The sequence below is a fragment of the Ictidomys tridecemlineatus genome, chromosome 3 (assembly GCF_052094955.1).
Source record: "Ictidomys tridecemlineatus isolate mIctTri1 chromosome 3, mIctTri1.hap1, whole genome shotgun sequence".
Lineage (NCBI taxonomy): Eukaryota > Metazoa > Chordata > Mammalia > Rodentia > Sciuridae > Ictidomys > Ictidomys tridecemlineatus.
The window spans coordinates 2,506,130-2,530,601 of record NC_135479.1 but is presented as its reverse complement, the minus strand read 5'-3'; the positions used below and the strand labels follow the sequence as shown (position 1 = coordinate 2,530,601).

Genomic DNA, 24,472 nt, shown 5'->3' with positions numbered 1-24,472 from the left:
TAGGAGTCACAGAGACCCTCCCCAACTTAATGAAGGACACCCACAGGCTCCGCTGCTAATGTCACCCTGGGTGGCGGAGGACTGAATTGCACCCCGACCAGGGATGAGCTAACCATGCCTGCCGTCACCGCCTCGCGTTGGTGCTGCGGGCAGGACGGGAAAGGGAAGGAGAGTCACAGGGATTGGAAGAGGAGGTCAGCTCTGTTTTCAGATATGACTGTTTACGTTAAAAAATCCCAGGGGCAGGCTGCAGGCGTGAGGCACTGGGTTCGATCCTGAGCACCACACAGAAATAAATAAACAAAATAAAGGCACTGTGTCCACCATATAATATACATATATATCTGCCAGGGGAATCACGAAACAACTTTTAGAATCAATGAATGAATCTGGTAAAATTATAGTTGAATGTTTTTAATATAGAAAAAATCAGTTGTAAAATTGTTAAATCATCAATACACAAGTAGAAAAATAAATACAAAACATTCAAATTATAGTAGGGAAAAAAAGGGGAAAAAAAAACACACGAAATATTTAGAAACAAGTTTAACAAAAGATGTTCAAAGCTAGGCCCAGTATCGCACACCTGTAACCCCAGCAAGCTGGGCGGCTGAGGCTGGAGGATTGAAAGTTTGAGGCCGGCCTGGGTAACTTATCAAGACCCTCTCTTAAAATAAAAAATAAAAAGGGATGGGGATATGATTCAAGGTAAAGCACCTCTGGGTTCGATCCCTAAAGACCACCACACTAAAAACCCAGATGGCTGAGAGGAACGGGAGAAGACTTGATAAACGGAGAGGTGCACCATGCCCCTGGATGGGGCAGTCACCACAGTACAGCAGTCTTGGGGTGGAGCGCTCGCCTGGCATGTGTGAGGCACTGGGTTCGGTTCTCAGCAGCACATGTAAATAAATAAAAACAAAAGTCCATTGGCAAGTTAAAAAAAAAGATGGCAATCTTGCCCAAATTCCAGCAGGAATTTTTTGGTAGAAATCGGCAAACTGACTCCAAAATTTTCAAGGAAACACAGAAGACCCAGCAGAGTCACATCAATTATAAAGATGAAGCATCAAGTTGCAGGGCTTCTCTGATTTTTTTTTTTAATATTTATTTTTTAGTTCTCGGCGAACACAACATCTTTGTTGGTACGTGGTGCTGAGGATGGAACCCGGGCCGCACGCTTGCCAGGGGAGCTTGCTACCGCTTGAGCCACATCCCCAGCCCGGCTGCTCTAATTTTGAGACTTATGAAGCCGTAACAATCGAGAGAGTCCAGCAGGGGTGAAAAGATAAATATGGAGAAAACAACCAGTGGAACAGAGCAGAGTCCGGGAACAGACGGGTCCGATCCACAGACGGGCAACAGGGAGGAGAAGCTTTCGGCAAGTGGTGCTGGGTCAACTGGCGACTGTGAAAACATCAGCGTCGGCGCTTTCCTGTGCCACACTCAAAAATGAACTCACAATGGATGAAACCTAAAGCTTTCTAGCTTCTAGAAAAATCCATAAGAGAAAGACATGTAAGACCTGCAACAGAGCCAGGCTTCTTACACAGAACACAAAACCCACAGACCATAAAAGAAACGATAAGTTAGAGGAAGAACAATTTCTCTTCAAAATACTCTATTAAAGGCAACAAAAACAGGTCAGAGCCTGGAAGCAAATGTTCCGCGTGTTTGTCCAGTAAAGGCCTTTTGTCCAGATCTGTACAAGGATCTCCTCCCAGGCAGACACTGCCACGTGCACTGCTAAGTGCTTCTCAGATGTGACACCAAACGTGGACACAGAAGGGAAGGAAAGGTAAGCGGAGGTTAATTAAAATGAGAAACTGCTTTTAGAGACATTTTAGAAAGTAAAAAGACAGATCACACACGGGGAAAATACATCTGCAAAATACATGTCTGGGAAAGGACTGAGCCCGGAATAATCCAGGAATGCTCAAAACTCCACCACAAGGAAATGAACAAACAATTTTAAAACGAGCAGAAGGTTTGAAAAGACGCTGCGCGGAAGATGTCCCCGGGGGCGAGCAGATGAAAGGTGCTGGGCTCAGACCCAGCGCAGCGCGGCACCCACGAGCCCAGCACTCCCTGGAAAGCAGAAGCACCAGGTCACGGGAACAACTGCGCGGCCGGCTGGGGTGCAGAGCCGCTGGGGGGCTTGTGCGTTGCTGGCGGGATGTAAAGGCAGGGGCCACTTTGGGAAAGAGTGTGCAGTGTCTCAAAAGTCCCGTGCACCCTGACCACAGGACACAGCACCTTCTCCTGCCATTTACCCAACACGCAGAACCCCGCGTGTGGCTGTTACAGCAGCCTGTCCACCACGCAAAGGCAAGAAGCAGTAGACGCCTCCCGGCTGGTAGACGGGTCAGCAGACGGTGGGTTGCAGGACACGGAGTCTCCCCAGCCAGGAAAGGCAGGAACGGGGACACAGGGGACCACGGCACGGACCTCAGCAGTGCAAGGGGCCAGACACCCACGCCTGGGCACGACATCACGGCTGGGGCTCAGGGAGGGGCCGGGACCCTGCACCCAGTGGGAGAGACCAGGCAGGGCTGGGCAGCTGGCACTGAGAGAACTAGAATACCAAGACGGTCGCGCCAGATGTCGGTGAGGACGGAGGAACCGGGACTCCCGCAGGCTGCTGGGGGCGGTCACAGGGCACACCACTGTGGGAATCGTCTGGCACTTGCTTCAAAATCAAGCTGCGCCATCTGCGAGGTCCAGCCCCTCCCCGCCCAGGTGTTCACCAGGAGAAACGGCCACACGCAGAGGCTCGCCCTCAACTGTTCACAGCAGCTTTATCTGTAAGAGCCAAGGAGCAAGGACCACCCAGGACTGACCAGCACCGAAGGCCGAAATGAAATGCTGTAGAGAGGAAACGGCTCTGTGATGGGGGGACTGCCCGGCAGATGCACTCAATCCCCACACGCTGCAAAACTGCTACCCGGAGGGACCGAGCCAACCCCTCCTCTCGAGAAGCAGGAACCGTGGAACTCCAGCTGACCAAGTCCAGGAAAGGCTGACCCAGTACTGTGCCACCTCTTCACCTGTCCACAGAACTCCTTCCACCTTGTAAAATGCAAACACTGTTACATCTAGGGAAAAATTCTCCACACTGCGCCCAGCCCCCATCTTCTGTCTGCGTCACCCACCTGGCTGGTCCAGGTGCCTCCCGGGTGGCGCTGAGCGATGCTTATCTTTGTCTGGCTTATTCCCTCAGCACAATGTCCTTGGGTTTTGCCCATGTTGTAGCAGGTATCAGAGTGCCCTTCCTTTTGAAGGCTAAATAATATTCCACCCCATGGACAGGTGTCGTTTGTTTATCTACTCGTCTGTCAGGTGTGTCCACATTTGATGTGGCCAAGTTGCTGTCCACGAAGGTGCACAGACCCCTCTCCTGTCTCTGCTATCAATCCCTCTGGGTGTATGCACACAAGGGGGATCCGTGGCTCACGGGGGAACTGTGCTGCAGCCTTTCGAAGATCAGCCACGTGCCCCCCAGGTGCACCCTGCCCAGTTCCGCCAGCGCACCTGGGGTCCCGGGTCCCTCACCTGCTCACCAACACTGCCACTTTCTGATCTGCCTGGTGTTTTGGCAGAGGTGGCCGGTCACTGCAGGCCAGCTGGGCGTTCCCTGAGGGTCAGCAGCCCAGTGGACAGTCGGTGGACCTTCTTTAGAGACAGGTTTGTTCAAGTCTCCTTTCCATTGTAAAGTGGGCTTTTGTTGGTGGCTTTTAGAGGTCTCTGCAGATCCTGGGCATCAGCCCTCGCTAGACAGGATTTGCAGATGTGTCCCCGCGGCTGGGTTGCCTTCGACCTCTGCCCAGAGTTGGACACAGCAGCTTTCTAAACGTGCCTTCGCTGTCATAAACCTTTGGTGTCATATCTAAGAACAGCTGGATCGTCCTGGGGCGGGGGCAGGGATGAGGGACGGACCACACAGGTGTGGACAGAGACCCAGGGTGATGGACATGTCCACTGCTCGACGTGGTGATGGGTCCATGGTTATAGAGGTCAGCACTGACCCAGCCGTCCACCTGGTCATACACTTGACGATTAAACGTCAATGAAGTTTTAAGACACCCACCAATATTCCCCGGGTATCGCTGCTGAAGTTCCAACAGTGGGGAGTGTGTTCGTGTGCCCCGAGACAGCCAGCCGACGCCCAGCGTCACTCCACTACCAAACACTTCATAAGAGTACTTAATGACCCAAGAAAACGCTCACTTTTTAGGCAGAAAACGAGCTGTTAAACTATCTGAAATATGATGTCAATGTGGTTTTCCACAAAACGTATTTGTAGGTGTTTTATATCTACATGAACACAGAAGTACAAAATGATTCTAAAACTGTGGAAATGGTCACCTCTGGATGTCACAGTCATAGTTTATGTTCACACTGTTCTTCATTTTTTTCAAGTTTTCCGAATGGAATAATAAATCATTTTGATAATCAGAAGTAATAAGCAAATCTCCTGTATGCTCGTTTTTCTTTAAACCAGAAGTGTGGAGTCAGTATTTCTGTTCCTTTTTTTTTTTTTTGGTAGTACTGGGGATTAAACCCTTGCTGGGATTTCCACCACACCCAGTTTATCTTCTTTTTAAAAACGCAGCCATGTTTATCCGACCTTCTTGCTTTTTATTTTGAGACAAAGCCTTGCCAAGTTGCCTACACGGGTCTCCAACTTGCAATCCTTCTGCCTGAGCCTCTGGCAGCCGAAGTGCCCCCCCCCCACTGTGCTTCTTTTTATATTACAAGATCAATAGGATGATTTAGAAGAGAAAAAAAGAAATAATGCACAGGTGAGCGGCCACCATCTCCACTGCCATTCCCTGGGACACAGGAACCCCCCCCCAGTCCACCCAGGGGCAACGCAGTCCCTGCCAGAGCCTCCGATGCCTCTGCGGACGGTGACAGGGGATCCTAAAACTCACCCAGCAGTGAAACAGACCAGGGAAGCCGACCCACATTTGGAAGGAGGAGGAGGCTGGAGGAGGCACACCACCTGGTCACCCTCCGCAGGTGCCTGGGACGGTGTGGTGCTGGCGCAAGGTCAGGCAGGGCTCCGGAGAGGAACTGAGAGTCCAGAAATAAACGCACACGATACAGCCCATCGGTTCCTGCCTAGAGCGCCCAAATAATACAACGGGGAAAGAACCCTTTTTCAACAAATGGGACAACCGGAAATCCACAGACAAAAGAACCGAATCAGACCCGGCCCCACGGGCAAAAACCATTCAAAACGGAGCAAAGAAACTTTGTTTCTCTAAACTCCTAAAGAAAACATAGGCAGCCTGGCACGGTGTTGCACACCTGCCATCCCTGCTGCTAGGAGGCTGAGGCAGGAGGACTGCAAGTCCAAAGTCCGCCTGAGCAACACAGCAAGGCCCATCTCAGAATAAAAAATAAAAAGGGCTGGGTGTGTGGCTCAGTGGTGGAGCTCCCCTGGGTCCCATCCCCAGTACCCCCCCAAAAAATCAATCTCTCTCTCTCTCATACACACACACACACACACACACACACACAGGAAAAAGAAAAAAGGGCATAAATCTCATGACCTCGAGACCACGTCTCATGACCACATGTCCCTTCCACGTGGCCTCAGAGGCACAGGCAAATGAAGGAGGACAGATGAACCTGACTTCATAAAGAGTAAAGGCTTCTAGAACACTCTTGGGAAGATAGAAAGACAACCCGGGGGGGGATACCTGCAGGCCTGACACTGATGAGGGGCCAGGGCAAGACAGGTGACCCGAGGAGGACCGGGCGAAGGGTGTGGGTGACGGGGAAGACCCACAGGTGGCCAAAAGCACCTGAAGATGCCCCATCACCAGTCGTGGGGCAACGCCCACCAACGGCAAGGAGAGACCACGCAGCCCGCCGTGGGAGCCACGGCAGGACAAGGCAGAGGGGAAGGGGACGAGGAGAGAGCGGACCTCCCACGGTGCTGACGCGAACACGGGACGGAGCGACCAGTTTGGAAAGCAGTCAGGTAGTTCCTCAAAAATTAAAAATAGAGTCACACTGCTAGATAAATCCAGGTGAACTGAAAACATACGTCCACACAAAAACAGGTGCACAGCAACATTGATTACAGTAGCCACAAAAGGGAAATGACACACAGACCCCTCAGCCTAGGAACGGATGAACGATGGAATATTGCTCAGCCATGACAAAGGAGGGAGCGCTGGTATGACTGCAGGTGCGTGAGCCTCACGTGGTATCAGAAGGGAGAGAAGCCAGACAAGAGCGCTCGTGCTGTGGGTTCCATTTGTAAGAAATGCCCAGAAGTGACAGATCCACAGACAGAAACACTTGCAGTGCCAGGGGCTGAGAGAGGGGGCCTAACTGTGAACGTGGAGCCCGTGCTGGGCTGATGAAAATATCCTGCACTGGACGTGGCGTGGCTGCGTGGCTTCAAGAGGGTGCTCACTGCCACGCACCGCCCACGAGGTGACTTGCATGACCTCAGAAGTTCCACAGAAAGCTCCGGGGCCTCCCCTGGCCTGGAGATGGGGAGCTGTGGTCCCCAGGGCAGGTGGGGGGAGGAGGCAGCACCTATGTGCTGGGGCTGCTCCACAGGGCGCCACCCGACGGCGGGAGGGTGAGAGGCCAGCACGGGCCGCTGGGCAGAGGTGTGGGGCTGAAGGGAGCCCAGAGCCGGAGAAGGCCAGGGGACTGGCAAAGGAGATGAGCCAGGGAGGAAGGACTACCCCACCGCCCACGGCTGTGCTGCTGCAGAAGTGGGTGCCGCGGAGCAGAAGCCTCTGCTGTCTCCGCGATGAGCCCGTCTCCCCTCCTCCTGCAGGGACGGAAATGACCTCGTGTCGCCAATAACTGAACATTAAATGCAATCCCTGCGTATGTTTACTTCCTTGAAATTTGCAAGTAGTAAATAAATAAATTCCTTTTTGTGGTTAAAAATTTCCCAAACGCTGCCGTGTGCAGATTCAGCTTGGACAGCCTGTTCCACGCGCACCCCCCCGGCAGGTCCTCGCGCTCAGCGGCCCGGCGACACTGCGTCCAGACCTCGTTAACGTGCTCACGCAGCCACGGGCACCTTCCCGCACGGCTCTCGCACCATTTCAGGCCTCTGTGTAAGTGGCCGCCATCTTTGGGTTCAACCAAGCACAGACTGAAAGTATCCAGTAAGAAACCGCGTCTGTGTGGACACTCACTGTCCTGCTGCTCAGAGCCCTGAACAACACGGCAGCCACACGCATCAGGCACTATCTAGAGGTGTGTGGCTTCCGTGCACATGCTGCGCTGATCCTATAAGGGACCTGAAAACCCTGGATTTGGTATCATTGGGGGTCCTGGAACCCATCCCCTGTGGGACCAGGGGCCACTGTAACAGTCCAGGCAATTTAAAAAGAACAACGGGACTCATTAATGGGAATCAATCACCCCTCTCCACAGCAGTTAAGTCCATTCAGGCCAGAGTGGAGGGGGCCGGCCCCTTCCAGGAGGGGGGCTCGCCCAAGCACAGAGGGAGGGGGTTCCAACACAAGAGACGGGACCCCAAGCAGCTGGAGAAGCAGCAAGTGGGGGCGGGCGGGGTGTGGCCTGGGGAGGAGGAGCCCGCAGGGCCTGGTCCTGACCCACAGAGGGGGTAACAGCTGGGGCTCCTCTACACAACAAAATCTCCTTAGAAAGGAAGGAAACTGTCTCTGTAGGGCCCCAGTTGAAAAGAGTCCCTAGTGTAAGGAAGACCAGGGGGAGGGCAAGGGGAGGGAAGGGGAAGCGCTGGGGTCCATGCTGCTGAACGTGTCAAGTGAGCCCCACTATCGCACAGAGCTGAAATGCACTAATAAAAACATTGTTTTAAGAAAGAAAGGCCAGGCACAGTCATGCAGGCCTGCAACCCCGCAGCTCGGGAGGCTGAGGCAGGAGGAGGGCAAGGTCAAGGCCGGCCTCAGCAACTTAGCAAGGCCCTGAGCCACTCAGTGAGATCCTGTCTCTAAATAAAATATAAAAAAGGGCTGGGGAGTGGCTCAGTGGCTGAGCACCCCGGGCTGCACAAAATAAAATAGGGAGGAGATTCTGATGCAGGCAAATGGATGAGCTTGAGGACACTGTGCTAGAGAGACCAGCCAGTCACAAAGGGACAGCATAGAGCAGTGCCAGCTCAGAGGGTCCCCAGAGCAGGGGAGGGGTGGCCAGGGACGTGGGGCGGGGGAGCTGGAGAGCTGGTGTCTGGTGGGACGTGGTTTGGATTTGGGAGGAGAGACGTGCTGGAGGTGGGCCCTGGTGACGTTGGTACAACGGTGTGGATGTACCCACGCCAAGGCCAGGTGCTTGAAAGGGGCTAAGGGGGCGGTCAGTTTGCATTATGCATATTTTATTAAACGATTTAAATGGGCCGTGGCTCTAGAGCTGGTTCCTCCACCCCACGCACATCCTCTCACCAGGAGCACCTCCCTGGCCAGACGCTGGCCAGCCTGGGGACCCCCGTGAAGGCCGTGCTGGCCGGCAGGTGGGGCCGGCTGGAAGCTTGCTCATGCCACAGGGGTGCTCAGGAGAGTACCAGCTTGAGAGACGTGGAGAGGGAGGAGGGAGGACGGCCAGCTCGCTGACTCCGTGACACAGCGTCCCCTGTGCAATTCCCGATTCCACCTGGGGTGGGGAAGCGCTGCACCACACCTGGGCCACTGCTCCTGGAGGAGAAGAGTCTGTCCACCACGTTGTCCCCGTTCCCGGCCTGCTGTGAGTGACAGGGAAATAAGCAACTTGCTACTGACGTGCACGGCCAGAGACCCCGGGGAGCCCCCAGTCCGAGTGGCTCCTCAGCCCTCCAGCCGGGCTCGGGAGTTTCGCACAGTGGGTTCCGTCTCCTGGTTTGCTGAGCCCACGGAAGCCGGCCACAGAGGACCCAGCACGCCCAGTGCCCCGTGGCCTACCTGGACTGCAACACCCCATTGTGCGGCCGAGCTCTGGCCAACTCAGAGATTTCTGGAATTTCTGTCCACGCACCAGGCCCAGCTGGCTGCAAGGCTTTCTGGGAGCCTCCCATGTGGCCTACTTAACAGGCCGCTCTGAGCCAACCAGGTGTTCTTTAAGCCCTTGTGAAGAGTCCTTGATCAGTCGGACAAAACGGGCTCTTAAAGAATGAGACCCAGGGCGACTGGAACCTTCTCTGGAGGCCCAGCCGCTGGGTTCAAAGCGCCGGTGATGGCTGGGTGGGGCATGGGACACCCACAACAGGCCACCCAGAAGTGTGGAGGACATCGGGCCCCCACACCCCCGACCTGTCACTGGAAGCCTGTGACTGTCCCCGGAGCCCTGGGTACAGACAGAACTCCCAGCAACATCTGCGTCTCCGGACTCCTGTGTCCCAGGGTCCCGCCGGGAGATGGCTCCCTCCAGCTCAGCAAGGCAGCAGCTTGGGCAGCAGCCGCCCAGTCCCGAGGCCGGGCCAGCCTGCACCCCATTCCCAGGCACCAGAGCAGGCCAAGGTGAGGGGGACCCGCACAGAGGCTGGCTGGCGATGGCCAGCTCTGCTCTGTCCTGAGAGGCTGGACAGTGGGTGGACAGGAGTGGACTGGCCTGGAGCAGGCCTTCGCCCTCATCGGGAAGGAGGCTTCTCAGCCCACCTAGCACCTCTGCCACCCAGCACCTCTGCCACCCAGCACCTCTGCCACCCAGCACCTCTGCCACCCAGCACCTCTGCCACCCACTGATGTGTCCTGTCCCCAAGCCAGGATGCTGTCTTGCATTCACTGTAACCCTGCCCCACAAGGGCCTGGCATGGAGGGCGATGGGCACAAGAGTCGACCTCTGGGCGGGGCTGAGGGTGGCCAGGCTCTGACCCCAAGGCCCCACAGGCTCGGCAGGTCCTACGACACACGTGTGCTCTCCGTTCCAAACAGAACCACAGGACCTCCACCAGGGCTCACACGCAGTACTGCGCGCACACACATGCACTCGCCCAGTTGGCAGTGCCCTGCCCCATTCCTCTGACCCTGGAGGCCATGAGGCCCTGGCTCTGGGGTCTGCTTGCAGAGCCCAGCCAGCCGTTCCCAGGAGGACCATCAATGGAGACCTTGGCGCAGGCAAGTCCCTTGGGAACCAGGCTCCAGGTGGCTGTCAGTGGAGGTGGAATGTGCCACTCCCCATCCTGGAACCTGAGGCAGGGAGTGAGGGTGTCGGCCCTGGCCCACGGCAACCCGGCTCTTCAGCAGGGGACTCGTAGGCCACAGGGCCCACAAGAGACCAACGGGGACAGGTCAGCCAGGCCCAGCTGCAGGGAGTGGCAGGGCAGCGTCCCAGTTCCAGCTGTGAACCTGATGCCCCGGGGCACACTGGGTGAAAGGTGTGGACCCTGTGGGGAGCGCAGGCCACCCCAGGGTCCCCACCCACACGACGGGGAACACACAGCCAGGCTGGGCGGCTTGCTGCCCTTTGCCAGCCACAGGGAGGGAACAAGGTGGCGAGGGACTAGCGAGAATCCAAAGGCGGAAGGACAGAGGCGCCCGTGTTTCAGGGGCTGTTTCCTATTCAAACAGAGTGACCTCACCAATTTCTTGGGGAAAATGAAGAATTTCACACGACAAATCCAACCGCTTCCGTGGGCTACCGTGTCCCCGCATGGCAGGCAAGTGTGGCTATGGGGCAGGACACGGCCTCACGGGCAGCAGGCACCGTTTGTTGTGCTGTTCCCCTTTAGGCGCTCACAAATATGCCCTGAGGCCGAGGGACCGGTACACCCAATAAATAAAGCAGGGTAATTAAGAGCCCTGCGGTCCTGCGGTCTGGAGGCCACCCCCGTAGCTCGGGCACCAGGGAGGGAGAACACATCTCTCTAAACTCAAGAAGCATGAAAGGCAGAGGGCAGGCGGCTTCCGGATTCCAGAGTCTCACCCGGGAAGCAAAGAGCCTCGGCGCTCACGGGCTCCGCGCACGCACCTCGGGCACTCAAGTCCCACCAGGAAGTTCTGTGCAACCTAGAAAAACTGAAGAGTGATCCAAGCTCTGGCTGGAGCCAGTCCTGAGCAGGCAGGGCCTGGCTGGGGCTGACCCAGGCTCCCAGGGGCGCCATCCCATGGCCCTCCAGAGTGGAGCTGTGACACCAGGACCAACCCACGGGCCGAGGACAGGCCAGGCTGAGGAGGGCAGGAAAGAGGGACGGTGCCAGGGGTGAGCCGGGAGTGGTGCTCCTGCACCGTCTCTGCAGCCCCCAGGCTCAACGGCTCTCCAAATACTGTCTCGGGAGAGAGGGACGCTCCAGGTCCCTCCGCAGTCCAGGTGATTACGAGCCACCCATAGGAGGCACCAGCCATGTGTGGTACCCCCAAACCGTCCCGAACAGGCATCGGCCCTGAGAGAAAGTGGCCGTGCCATCTGCGGGGCCCTGAATCCCTCGGAAACAGAGAAGGACCCTGGCCTCCTCCTCACAGCCCCCAGGGAGCAAGGCGGCACCTGGGAGCCGGCAGAGGCAGAGGCCAGAGAACTGCCCAGTAGCAGGGTGCAGACCCCAGAGCGTCTCTGCTGACCGGGGCTGGGCCACGGTGGGCTCCATGTGCATCCGGGTCGTGGGTTCTGTTGTCCACTTGGGAGCTTATGGGGCCCCATATGGGCCGAGGTCCTGGGCGATTCCCAGACGACTCTGCTGTGGCCCAACACGGGGAAACTTGAGGTTTGTGGCGGGCACCTGGCTCCCCGCCAGCCCATGAGCCATGCTTTCAGACCCAGGAAAGCCGCTCACCACGCTGTGACACTGAGAGTGGCCTCCTGGTGGCTCCCACAGCTCCGCAGAAATGCAATGATCACCCCCCAACCTGGTGGTTACACTTTTCTGTGACGTTCCCCTGGGCGATTTAAAAATGGAGTGAATACGAATAATAATCTGACTAAATTTAGGTCTCCCCTCAGGCATCTGATTAAATTTCATGAGCCCTTCATCAGGCATTCAGCCCCAACTCCCCTTCCCTCTGTGCTCCAAAGCGAGGACCTGGTGACCATCATGCAGGGCCGGTGAGCTCCTCCAGCCGGGCGGGACTTACCCTCCCAACGAGACCAGGCAGTAGGAAGAGGGTCACAGGGGAGCGGGCGCTGGGGGTCTGGGATGCTCTGTTGCAGGTCAGGTGTCCAAGGCTGCCCAGAAGAAGGGCATGTGGCCATCAACCTGCGGGCTCTGTCTTTGGAGGGCCTCTGGCCCAGTCTATTCCTTTCCTGACCACTGAAGCGCAGGGAGGAAGGACCAGCGGGGAGCTCAGCAGGGGGAGAAAAGGGGACTAGAAGCCAAGAACCTTCTGGATTCTGAGCCTCAGGGTGTTGCAACAGCCCATGAAGCTTCACCCTGCCTTTTAGCTAGTCCCAGTGGGTCCACCCAAACCATCTCCAGGGGCCCCAGTGACAGACACTGGGGCCTGACCGGCTCCAGACCTCTCAGAGTGACACTGCTGGAGTCTGCACCCTGCCCAGGGATGTCATTCCCTCGGTGGCAGGAAGGGGACCCGTGAGGGAGTTGACTTCAGTGACCTACAGCCGACCTGGAGCTCCTGTGGGCTGGGGTCGTGATGACCGGATCCATGGTGGCCCTAAGGCAGCTGTCGGTCACTCCCTGCCCCTCTCCACCCCACACTTGCACCCTCGGACGGCGCCAGGCTGCTGGACGTTCCCCTCCACCCAGCTCGACAGGGCCAGCAGCCCCCTGCCCCCGCGTCGCAGGAGGGACGAAGAAGGAACCTGGCCTCGAGTTCTCTGCTCCTTACATCCCGCTCTCCCCCCGTCCCGGGGGGCCTGCCTGGCGTGGCTCAGAGCACCGAAGACCAACCAGGAACGGACCCTGCTCAACAGAATGTGTCCACGGCCAGGCTGGAGGTCTCCGGAAGGCTCCCTCCTGAGGGCCTGGCCGCTCCCTGCCCGCCCAGCCCTGGGAGGGGCAGGCCTGGAAGGGCTCCCACTTGGGCTCAGATGGCCTCGCCCTCAGGCCTCCCGTCCTCAGGCCTCCCGGGGTAGAGGGATGGAGACACCAGATTAAAGTAGTTCCCCCGCGGCACCAGGTCCAGGTGCCCCAGGTGAGAATTAATGCCCTCTCTCCTGGGTTCAGAGATCCCCAGAGACATCAAGTGACCAGGCACAGGACTACAAGGACATGCAATGGAGAGTGATAGTTACCCGTCCCTGCCGCGCAACGCCCTTCCCAAAGGGCCCTGCCCCCTGCCACCCCAGCCAAGGACATTCACACCTCCACTGTCCCCATGCTCTTCTCCAGAGCGAGCTCAGGGTCACTCCTGCAGACACTAGTGAGTCCTTCCAGGGCCAGTCTCCGCCTGAACCCTCCTGCCCCTCCAGGGCAGCCCTAGGCAGCAGCAGCGGGCTGTGGCGGGGATCCTGTGGCGCACACACACACGTGCACAACGCTAAAGGAACAGACGGCAGTCTTGGGTAGCTCTCCCGGGCTGTCTCACAGTTCTTCTGGCTCACTGCGTCCCTTCCAGGGATGCTTCAGGTTCCCAACAGCCAGCGTGTGTTTAAATGTTCCCTAGAGACAAAGACCTGAGGTGTGTCTCCATTTTTTTTTTTTTAAAGAGAGAGTGAGAGAGGAGAGAGAGAGAGAGAGAGAGAGAATTTTTAATATTTATTTATTTATTTTTTTAGTTCTCGGTGGACACAACATCTTTGTTGGTATGTGGTGCTGAGGATCGAACCCGGGCTGCACACATGCCAGGCGAGCGCGCTACCGCTTGAGCCACATCCCCAGCCCCTCTCCATTTTTTTTAAAGCAAATATCGTTGCATTGAACTTCTTTGTGAGATGATGTGTGCACACACACCGACCCTGTGTGCACACACAGGTACACGTCACACATTCGAGTACGCTCATGTGCACACAATCGTCCGTAACCTTTGTGCAGGCACAACAAGCCTGTGCGTGTCGGGTGTCTGTGCCTGTGCACGGGTGCCAGACCTCGGTGCACCTCTGCGCTTGTCTCACCCAATGCTCAAACCTCAAAAGCAGCAACATTGACAACTGGTCAGGGGCTGAGAGCGCCCCATCTTGGCTTCTGCTTCTGAACCTTCTGTGGACAAGCAGGGAACACAGCTGTGACTCTCAGGGCCCAGAGGAAACCAGGAAGTAGCTGACTATCCGTGCAAGGGTACGGACCTCACCTGCAGGCCACTGTGCAGGGGGCAAGTTCAGACAGAACAGGAGCTGGGGACTGCAGCACAGGACCCACACCTTCCTGGGGGAGCATAAGCCACCCACCCCCTGCAGAATGACAGCACATGGCCGAAGCTGAGCGCGGCGTGGGGTTCAGGTGCAGCCCCTCAGAGGGACTCAAGTCCCTTGTGCCAAGGAGGTGTACAAGAAGTGTCACGCAGCAGCATTCACAGAACCCCCTGCCCCCAGAGACACCTGCAGGTTCCTCAACAGGGATGTGGGCAAACCGGGGAACTGTGTGGCCTAGAACATTCCATGGCCATGGAAATAAACAGGCAAACAGGACTCAGGCCCGGCAGGCTGAGCCGCGGGGGACGGCAGGCCCAGATCAGTCAAAACTAAACAAGGCCTTAGGAAGGGCACACTCGTGGGACACCCGTTACCAGGGGAGCGGACGACAGCAGGACACCCCAGGAACTGGTTCCTCCCAGAGCTGGGGGCGGGAATGGGCACAGACGCGGGCAGCCAGGGTTCTGGCTCAGCACAGCGGGGGTCGGGGTCCTCTTCACCCCATGTCCTGTTGCATGCTACACTGTTTCCTTTGCAAGTATCAGATGTAACAGAATGTTTTAAAATGTTGAACCAAGAAACCAAATTTTATACATAGCCTGTCTCCACCTCTGCCAAATAACTCAGGCATCAGAAACAAAAATAAAATAAATAAAAATAAGCACCGGCTGAAGGAAAAACACTGAAGTACCAACCGGGGCGTGTGGGTGGCGGCGTGAGGCAGGTCTCAGCCTTTGTCTGTTCCTTTTCTCAGCTAGCAGCCGTGGTGACTGCCTTGGTCCTCGGCCGTCTGCCCTGGGGCCTTCCGTCTTTTGAGCTCACGCCCTGCACTCACCCTGGGGTGACCGTCTCGCTCCTGGCCCTCCTTCACATAAGCTCGGAGGCTGAGCCGACGTGGACTTTGAGAGGGACACTACCCTGCCCTCAAAGACGTGAAGCAGTAGTCAATGAGTCCCTCTGAGGAGCTGGACACCTCGTCCCCTGGCCAGGCAGGTCACTCATGGAGCAACTCCAGCCTGGCCCCAGTGTGCCTGGTCCTCACTCTAAAGAGGTGACAGCTCCTGGAGACACAGGTCAGTTGCCCTTGTGCCACGAGTGGGCGCCTTCCCTTACCCTGCTAGGGAATGCCCTCCCCTCTGAGATCCTGGGTCAAAGGCGAGGGGCAGGAGGTGGGCAGGAGGCAGGCAGGCCTGGCTCCCCTGGTCCCGTGGAAGCCATTTCTCATTGATCTCCATTTGCTTTTCAAACATGCATTTCCCGTTGTCAACTGTGCTAAACGCTATTTAGTAGCTAATTAACTTCCATGTGAAGACCTCTCTAATTGCACCCTCTCCCCCTCCCCCCCCCCCCCCCCCCCGGGTCCTTGCGGGCCGCCAAGCTGTCCTAGGGCATCTGTTCTGCCGGCTCCTACCTTGCAGAAGCAACTTCAAGCCCAACAACAACTGCCAATCAAGGCTGCAGAGGTCAAGGGGCACCAAATTAGGTGCCCTCCGCTACTGCCAAACTTGCTTGGCGAAGCTTAATTTAAATAAGAAAGCAAAATAGGTTATGAAAAGTAATTTTTCCCAAGGAAACTCGTCACCAGGGGGCAGACGGGGCAGCATCCGCTGCTCTTCAGAATGGCTGATTTCTGCTTTGAAGTGTCCTGACTGGCCGTTTCTGTTTTGATTGCGCTGGTGTCTATCTGCCATTCGTCACACGGAGGGATAATCAGAAAACAGGAGGCTTTGATTAACAGTGGCATAAATCACCGTGATTCCAATTACCGCAAGGTCCCTGCGCGTGGGAGGAGGAGGCAGCAAAGGTGGCTGCCAGTCCACGCCCCTCAGGGCCACCAGCCACACTGGGCTTCACCCCTCAGGCTCAGGTTTTATATTTCTACCACAGTTGGGCACAAGGTCTGGGTGGCAAGCCAGCATGCACAAATGCCCGCGGCCCAGACTGGCTGGACTCTGTCTTAGGCCACCATAAACTGGAACACCGTGGTTCCAGGTCAAGGCTCAGGAGGTGCCACCCTGTGGTTCTGCAGCTCGGCGGTGGTCGCAGCCAGAGAGCACCTGACCGCTGAGGAACTGCACCACGCCCCCAGCCCCAGGGCCTCCACCAGAGAAGACAGGCCACCTCATGCTGGAACCAGAGGTGCTGGTGGCCGCTCCTGCCATCGAAGAGGGAGTGACAAGGGGCAGCAGGTGCTCACATTCCTGGCTTCTCACGGAAGGCCAAGGCCAGCACAGTGGACCAATGGTTACGTCAGCAAAGACCCCACTTCCAAATAAGCTCACATGCTGAGACTGATGGAGACCAGCCTGGTGGCTGGGATGTCCCCTCCCTGGAAGGCCGCAGCCAACCTCCGTGCAATGACCCCACCTGTATGGTCAGCAGGAGGGCCGAAGCTGCCCAGCACAGGTCTTGAAGGCTGGGCGGGGCAGGGGTAGGCGTGGCCAGGGGAAGAGCTGGACCCTGAGGCCAGCTGTCCTCTCTCCCCCCAAGGTCTCTGCTGCTCTGTCTGCTGTTTTCCTTCCCAAGATGGCCTGGGAGCAAATCCACCCGGGGCATAGTTTGTTTCCACAGGGGGACCTTAAACCTGAGGTGGGCCAGGGCCCCTCTCAGAGGGTCAAATCCAGAATGGCCCTGGGGCAGTGCCCACCCAGTGGCACTGCCCAAGGCAGAATCGCCTCCAGCAGGCCCAGGAAGCAGGATTATCTCTCCTGCTGTGACCCTAAACCCATTCACAGGAGGTCGCTGCTTCAGAACACCTTGGGCCTGTGAGGGGTGGAAAACAAGCGCTTCTTCAAGGACGGTTAGTGTCAACTGAGGTCTGCTTATGCAGGAACTTCCCGGAGTCTTGTAGGTAGCAAAGGCTGAGTCAGTACCCAGCACCCTGCACCGTGCTGCCCTGGAGCCAGCCACATTGCTCTCCTGAGCCACGGCAGGGGTTGCAGCCCATCTGCCCAAGGTCAAAGTCAAGGCCAGGCCCACAGGTCACACTGCAGAGCGTGTCCCCTGGGGGAAGGTGGCAGGAGCCCCATCTCAAAACAGTCCAAACCGGGACTACCCAAAGTCACACACACACACACACACACACACACACACACAGCAGCCTGGTGTCCCTGTCAATCGGTTCCTGTGCTCTGTAACTAATGGTTCTGCCAACACACATCACAACCAAACAAATCAATCACAATGAAAAGGGGGAAATTACGTTTAGGGGGAAAAAAAGGCTTTTCTAGAAGGCTCTATGCAAGAAGTATTGGCCCATCAGTCTGTAGTCAACTCCGAAGCAAAAGGTAGCAGTCTCCTCTTGTCTTGTAAGTTAAGCCATGCAAAATCAGAGTCTGGGTCTGCTAAGGAAGGTGACGTGTACCCCTGCCAGTCCTCGCCGCTGAGGCCTCGGGAAGTGGCCTCTTTCATGCTGATTTGCACATTCCCAGCCCACACCTGCCAGTCGAACCCAGGCCCTTCCTACAGACCCAGCACCCTCAGGCCCTCGCCAAGGAAAAGCCTTTCAATCAGTGAAAAAGTTTTCCAAAAGGAGTTTCTTAAATTGACAGAAAAAGAACATGGAGCCAGGTACAGTGGGCACACCTGTAATCCAGGCTCGGGAGGCTGAAGCAGGAGGATTCGAGTTCAAAGCCAGCCTCGGCAACCTAGCAAGACCTTGTCTCTAAATAAAATATTTTAAAAAGGGCTGGGATGTGGTTCAGTGGTTAAGCACCCCTGGGGTCAATCCCTGGTACCAAAAAACAGAAAGAAAGGAAGGAACGTGGAGGGTGAGCAGGGCACTCTCCAGAGTGAATCAGTGAACATCCCTGCAGGAGCCGTGAGGCGCAGTGACAGACAGGCTCCAGACAGCCCAGCAGCACCCTGATGTGGGCCACCTGAGACCCTCCGCTTAGTTCACCCTTGCTCAGAGACCTTCACAGAAGGGTCTCATGAGCCCACACGGGAACAGATTTTGCCCATTGAAGAACTGGAGCTGGGCTGGGGCTGGGGCTCAGTGGTGGTGCGCTCGCCTAGCGTGCGTGAGGCTCTGGGTTCAGCACCACATACACATACAAATAAATAAAGTAAAGGTCCATTAACAACTAATTAAAAAAGAAGAAGAAGAACTGGAGCTTTGCTGGGAGCAGTGGGGCGCGCCTGTAATCCCAGCAGCTCAGGGGGCTGAGGCAGGAGGATCATGAGTTCCAAGCCAGCCTCAGCAAAAACAAGGCCACTGAGCAATTCAGGGAGTCCCTGTATCTAAATAAAGTACAAAATAGGGCTGGGGTGTGGCTCAGTGGTCAAGTGACCCCGAGTTCAATCCCTGGTACCCACCCCCCAAAATAAAAAGAACTGGAGCTATATCCCCAAAGCTGGAGCCCCTCCCATTCTGCCCAGGGGGTGGGTTTCTGTGCTGGCGAGTGCCAAAGCCCCCTCCCGTCACTCCCAGGTTCAGTGGGGTGGCCAGGCTTTGCAGTTGGCATGTCCTACTGTCCCCAACAGTGTGGCCACTCTGTGCCCTGTTTGAGTGAAAGACCCCAAAAGAACACTGGTTACTTCCTGGATAGAAAGACCTGACCTTTTGCCCACCATGGAGGAAGTCTTTATAAAAATCGAGCTGTCTTTGCTTTTCTCACTGTCCGGCATATCCACCTTTGGATACCGTGAACAGGCTGCTGGGACATGGGTCCACAGATATCAGGATTGTTCTAGACACCATTGCCCCTCAGCATCCACAGGGTAAGGGCTGCAGGACCCTGTGGTTCCAAAGCCCTCAGGTCCAAAGTCCCCGAACAGAACGGCAGAGCATTTGTACAGAACCCGCACACGTGCTCCCGGAGACTTTCGATCCCTCCCGACTCCTCTAACACCCAACACAGTGTGGACAGCGGCTACACTGGGCTGCTCAGCGATGAGGATGGTTATTTTCCTGGATATTTCTGATGGGCTCTTGGTGAACCTGAGGATGTGGGCTCCTACCGCCTGCAGGTAGGTAAGCCACCAGGTAGGTACACCACCTACAGGACGGCTCCGTCACAGCCGTGGTAACAGTGTGCCCTGTTGGCCATGGTCTCAGGCTCCCAGGAGCCAGGACCCTGAGGTCTTCACTAGGGACTGTGAGCCGCCCCCAGGAGCCAGCCATGGCATAGGCTTTGCAGGCCCTCAGGGAAGGCATGGGGGATGTCTGGCCCAGCACCCTCCAAACACAAAGATCACAGCTCTGGATTAACAGCCTAGACCCTGGACTTTGGAAACATGCTGAACGGGGCAAACATATCTGGTGTCCTTTCAGAAGGCAGGGATGCCCTCGGGTGCAGTTGGGTATGGGCCCCGGGACTGCCAGCCCCACCAGCAGCCTCCCCATGTGGCCATCTGGCAAGGCCAGTTACATGACAGGCCACTGTAATTGCCCAGATCTACAGACCTTGGCCTCTCCGGCAGCCCAGTTCACGTGCCCTGGGATCTCACCCTCCCTTTGCTGCATGCAAACATCTGTCCCTGAGTCTGATGACTCTAGGGACCTTGTAGGAGCTGGCTCAGAGGCCAAGACACTAGACCTTCACTTCAACACGTGAACCAGGCCTGCTGCCGCGAGCAGAGGGGCCAGGCTCACCAGAGAACGAGCGAGAACCACGACTGAGGGAGGCGGCGGGGAGGGGGGCCCACGGTGGTCCTGGGGCCACCCACCCAGCCCCTCCCTGACACTCCCTTCCGGCTCCCAAAGCATCAGCCAGGGGTCCTGCCCTCTGGAGGTGGCTGGAGGCTGGGAGGTCAGCTCTTGGGAGCGGGCCTGGGCTCCCCCAGCGCAGGCCTCAGTTCAGCGTCCACACCCAGAAACGGGCTCGTGTTTCCAAATTCCCAGGAGACGGTGGGAGAGTCTATTTTTCTAAGCTCATGAAAACACTGGGAAAGTATCATCCCTGAGCTGACCTGAGAAGGCTCTGGAAGCTTCATCCCGGGCTGTCCAGCCCTTCATGTGGGGTCTCTGGGAAGGACCAGCTTCAGAGCCCACCGACTCGGATGGACTGCCGCAGCTTTTCCCTCCAGGCCCGCAAGGCCAGCAGCTCAGCTGCTTCCACCCGGCTGGTTCTGCCCACGGCCAGCAGCATGATTTCCCAACCCTGGAAGTTCATGACCAACTGTCGGGCACTTCCAAGAGCTCCAAGGACTTAATGGGGAGAAGCGTGTTCCAGGAAGCTGGGAAGACGAGCGCCAAGTGGCCCCGCACGCTGGCCAGCGCCTCCGGCCAATAAACTGTGGTGAGGGGCCAATAAAAGTGCACATGACAAGAACCTACTGCCTTGACCATCCTGGAGCCAGCAGGGACAGTGACATCCACACTGTGGTGCAACCGCTGCCACCGTCCACTTCTGCGACCTTCCATCTTGCAAAACTGAACTCTGCACCCGGTGACGGCTCCCACCCCTCCTGGCCCTGGCAGCCTCCACGCCAGCGTCTGTCTCCAAGTCCGAGACTCCAGGGACGTCACGAGCAGGGCCGTACAGGGTCTGTCCCCTGGTGACCTGATTTCATGTAACACAGTGTCCTCAGGGCTCTGCATGTTACCTTGTGTCAGAACTGCCTTCCTTCCATGCCGGCGAACGTGCCTCACGCCCGCACCCTGGGCCTCCAGGGCCCAGAGCTCCCCGAGAGCTTGCCCACTGAGCCACACCCCCAGCCCAGGGTTCGTTCCACGTCGCTGTGTCCACTAGCCTGCCGAGGGGCACGTGGGGCTTCGCCTTTGGCTCCTGTGGACAACCTGCTACGGCAGTGTGTGAACCTGAGTCCCTTTTTCCTAACACTTCTATATGGACCATGAATCATCTCTGTAATAATTTTTTTTTTTTTTAAGCAGGAGGTTCATGGAGTGATTTCCAGATGAGGCCACGTCGAGCTCTGACGGCCTCCCTGCAGGTCTGTGTGTCCACACAGGCTGTCCAGCTGCCCACCCGACCCAGGCGAAACATCAGCCTCTACTTTGGGGCCAGAGGCTGTCTAGGACCTGTCTGGTCTCTGGGGAGCCTGCGTGGCTGGAGACAGGGTGAGGGTGCGGTCACTGCGGATCCTCCACCCACCAGACACCCGGAGAGGCGAGGGAAGGTCAGGGGGGCGTGAAAGGCGCCGGAGCGCCGGGGTGTGGGTGCATGGCCCAGTAGCCATGGGGTCCAGCAGGCCCTGCGAGGGCTAGGTGGGTGGGAGCGCCTGTCCTGGCCGACAGCCCACAGCCAGCCCAGCCCTGGTAACAGCTTCCAGGCCCTGGCCAGCTAGGGTCCACGTCGTTCAGAGTTGACAAACCCAGCCCGGGGAGGGAGCGGGCAGGGAGGGGGCAGGGGGACGGAGGGGCAGGACAAGTTGGGGGTGTTGGGGAGGAAAGGGACAGAGGAGGCAGCGGCAGTGGACAGCCCCTACTGATCTGGGAGAAGCCTGCCATCTGCTGGGCACCACAGGTCCCTCTGGGCTGCAGTGCCACCTTCACCCGGGGTTTCCTGGGGACGCCGTCTGCCATCTTCCCCCACGTAGGGAGCACGTGGGGCCATGGTGCCCCAACCCATCTGGAGCAGGAAGAAAGGGCCCCTCTGCCCCTGGACCTCGGTGATCTGTGTTCACATCCGTCCCTAGTGGTGGCCGCCGCCTGGCGTGCTGGGGTCTGCGCCCCCCCCCCACAGCACACAATGGACCCTTTCTCCCCAGGAGGCTGGTGAACACAGTGACCTCGCTGGTGTGCCCGTTGGCTCTGACCCTGCGTGCCACTGCTGTTCTTGGCAGCTGGTGGTCCAGCAGCTCAGGAAACCGTCACCTTCCACCACCACAGGGAGGCTCGGGGACAAGCAGGACACACATTTCACACTGGCATCACCTGGAAGGCATGCCAAGGGCCACCTCTCCACGCCTCCCAAAAGGGGCTACTGTGACCCAAACCAAACAGAGGCCCCTGGAACCACGAGAGCGTGCAGCACCGAGGGGCGGCGGCACGCTGTCACTCGACACCCACCCCGGCAGCCCGCCAGCCTTGGAGAGAGACGGAGCTACCAAAAATAATCCTCCTGTGTTTAAATATTTACAGAAGCGAGACAGATCCCGGGGCCTCCAGGCCCGGCCTGCCTGACCTCACCCACAGCCCTGGAGGGCCACACTTCCCCGGCACCCTTCTGTGGGGTCCCCGTCCTGCTCCCTCCTTGACACGGCCGCCGCCTCTGGTGACTCACAAAGCAGCGGCCGCCCTCTCCTCCTCCAGGACGTCTCCACCTCCAAGTCCCCTCTCTCCTGCCCCCACCCCCCGCTCCTGCCCCCAGGAACCTGCTGGCTCCAGAGCCCCCAGCCAGCCTCCCCCGAGGACCTGCAGCCCACCCTGGAGACCACTGAACAAAATGGGTGGAAGTGCCATTTGCTCTTTAGCCCCCAGGGCGGCCCTCAACCGCTCATGGGGGACCGTGGGGGCCAAGGTCATCTCAAGAGCCTGTCACAAGCCCCAGTGAGGTGCCAAGCCCACGCTGTCCTCGGGACTTGTGCTCAGAAGCCCCTCAGGGCAGTCTCTGGGGAGGGTCAGAGGCTGGCCCCACCAGGTACTGGGGAAACTGAGGTCATGAGGGCATGTCCTGCCAGGCACAGGGCCAGGAGAGCTGGGATGTGGTCAGCACCAGGGGCGGTCGGGGCCTGAGCCCAGACGCCGACTTCCACGCCCACGGTGCTCAAGGGTGGTGGCCTGGGTATGGGCTAGTGCCCCCCGCTGCTGTGGGCTGTCAAGAGAACTGCACTTCCACACACAGCGAGGTGCAGGAGAGGGGTGTCGGGCAGCCTGGCGCGTGGGGACCTGGGCTGCGGCTGATGGGGGCCCTCTCTGTTGACTCTGCTGGGAGGACACAAGCCAGGAGCCAGAAAATCCTGCCACAAGACACAGGTCCCTCCCTGACTTTAGGGAGTTTCATCAGGTGTTCGTTACATTGCAACAGCCAGGCGCGTCCCCAAGGGCATGGCGCCAGCTCCCAGGTGCCCTGGGGACTCTGCCACGTCACTGCTTCTGGGAGCCTGTGACCTCACACTCAGAGCTCTCAGAGGTGCCCCTGGGCCTCCCAGCGAGCGGGAACTCTGCCAGAGCTGAGACGTAAGGCCTGGGGGCCCCTGGGCGCCTGGCTTCCTGCTCCCATGGGCGGCCCTCTGCATCAGAGCAGCTCAGTCCCCGGGAGAGCCCACAAGCCCCGGTGACACCGTGACACCAATCGGCCAGGGTTGCGTCAGGGAGCCCCAGCGAGGCGTGGAGATGTGTGCGCTGCAGTGGCACAGGCTGACAAGCCAGCCCTGGAAAGCCCTCCTGCCACAGAGGCACAGGCCCTGGGGACAGTGCCTCCTGGCCAGGGACCTGGACCTCCCTCTCCTTGGCTCAGCAGAGCGGGGCACTGGTTTCCTCCTGTCCTGGGAGATTTAGTAGAAAAGGGTCGGCTTTGGAAGACCCCCCGGTCCCTGTGGGCAGCCTACAGGAGGATCTCAAGGCGAAGTCGCGGGGCAGAGGCTCCACAGCGCGTCGCTTCAGAACCTGCCTCTGGACTCCAGCAGGCCCGGGGAGCGTCAGGGCTGCAGGGTGCCCTGGCAGGGGCAATGGGCCCTCTCCAGACTCCTAGAAGCCACCCAGCCATCAAGGATAAAGGACCAGGGGGATCCAGAGAGAGCTGGCCCACAGCAGGGCTGGGCAGGACCCTTCCTGTGCAGACCCCACTGGCCACGGCGGGCCCCAGCCCCTCACGACAGCAGGCCTGAAGGAGCCAGCGCTCTGGAGGTGCGTTCCAGGCACCAGTACACACGGCACGTGTCCAACACCCCCCGGGATATTGATTATATGACATCGACGGCATATTGACATGAGACTCTTTTGGGTACTCAGGGTCGTTGTTACAATTAATTGTATCTACTTCTTAAAAAAAAAAAAAATGTAGCGAACAAGACCCACACAAATATTCCCAGCTGACCTTGGACAGAGGCATAAAAGTGACCCTATCCAGAAAACGGAGGCCGAGGCCGCCTCGAACCCCACACCTCACACCCAAATTAACTCGGATTGGGCCTCGGATCTGACTGTAAAGCCAAGCACTTCCAGGAAGACACTAGAACGTCTCAGGACCTAGGGCCAGGCCAGAAGTTACCAGACTTGACGTCAACAGCAGGATCCATAAAAGAACGACAGAAAAGGATGACTTGAACCTCACAAACCAAAGTGTTGTGCTCTGAGAAAGCTCCCGTGAGAGGGTGAGAAGCTGAGGACTGGGGAGATGTCTGCAAACCACACGTTCATCATAAACCAAATACATTTAATATGTTCCAG

The 24,472-nt window shown here is 57.6% G+C and overlaps 1 protein-coding gene across 8 annotated transcripts in view; it reads right to left on the bottom strand.

The window, feature by feature from the left end:
* Positions 1-24,472, bottom strand: part of Tbc1d16 (TBC1 domain family member 16) — a 72,175-nt gene that overhangs the window by 17,411 nt on the left and 30,292 nt on the right. The window contains exon 1 of one of the 8 annotated variants that reach the window (XM_078041503.1): positions 20,089-20,291. The exons of the other annotated variants lie outside the window; for them this stretch is intronic. The gene's annotated coding sequence lies outside the window, so the exon portion shown is untranslated. Of the gene's footprint in view, positions 1-20,088; positions 20,292-24,472 lie in introns of those variants that run through there. 8 annotated transcript variants of the gene reach the window in all.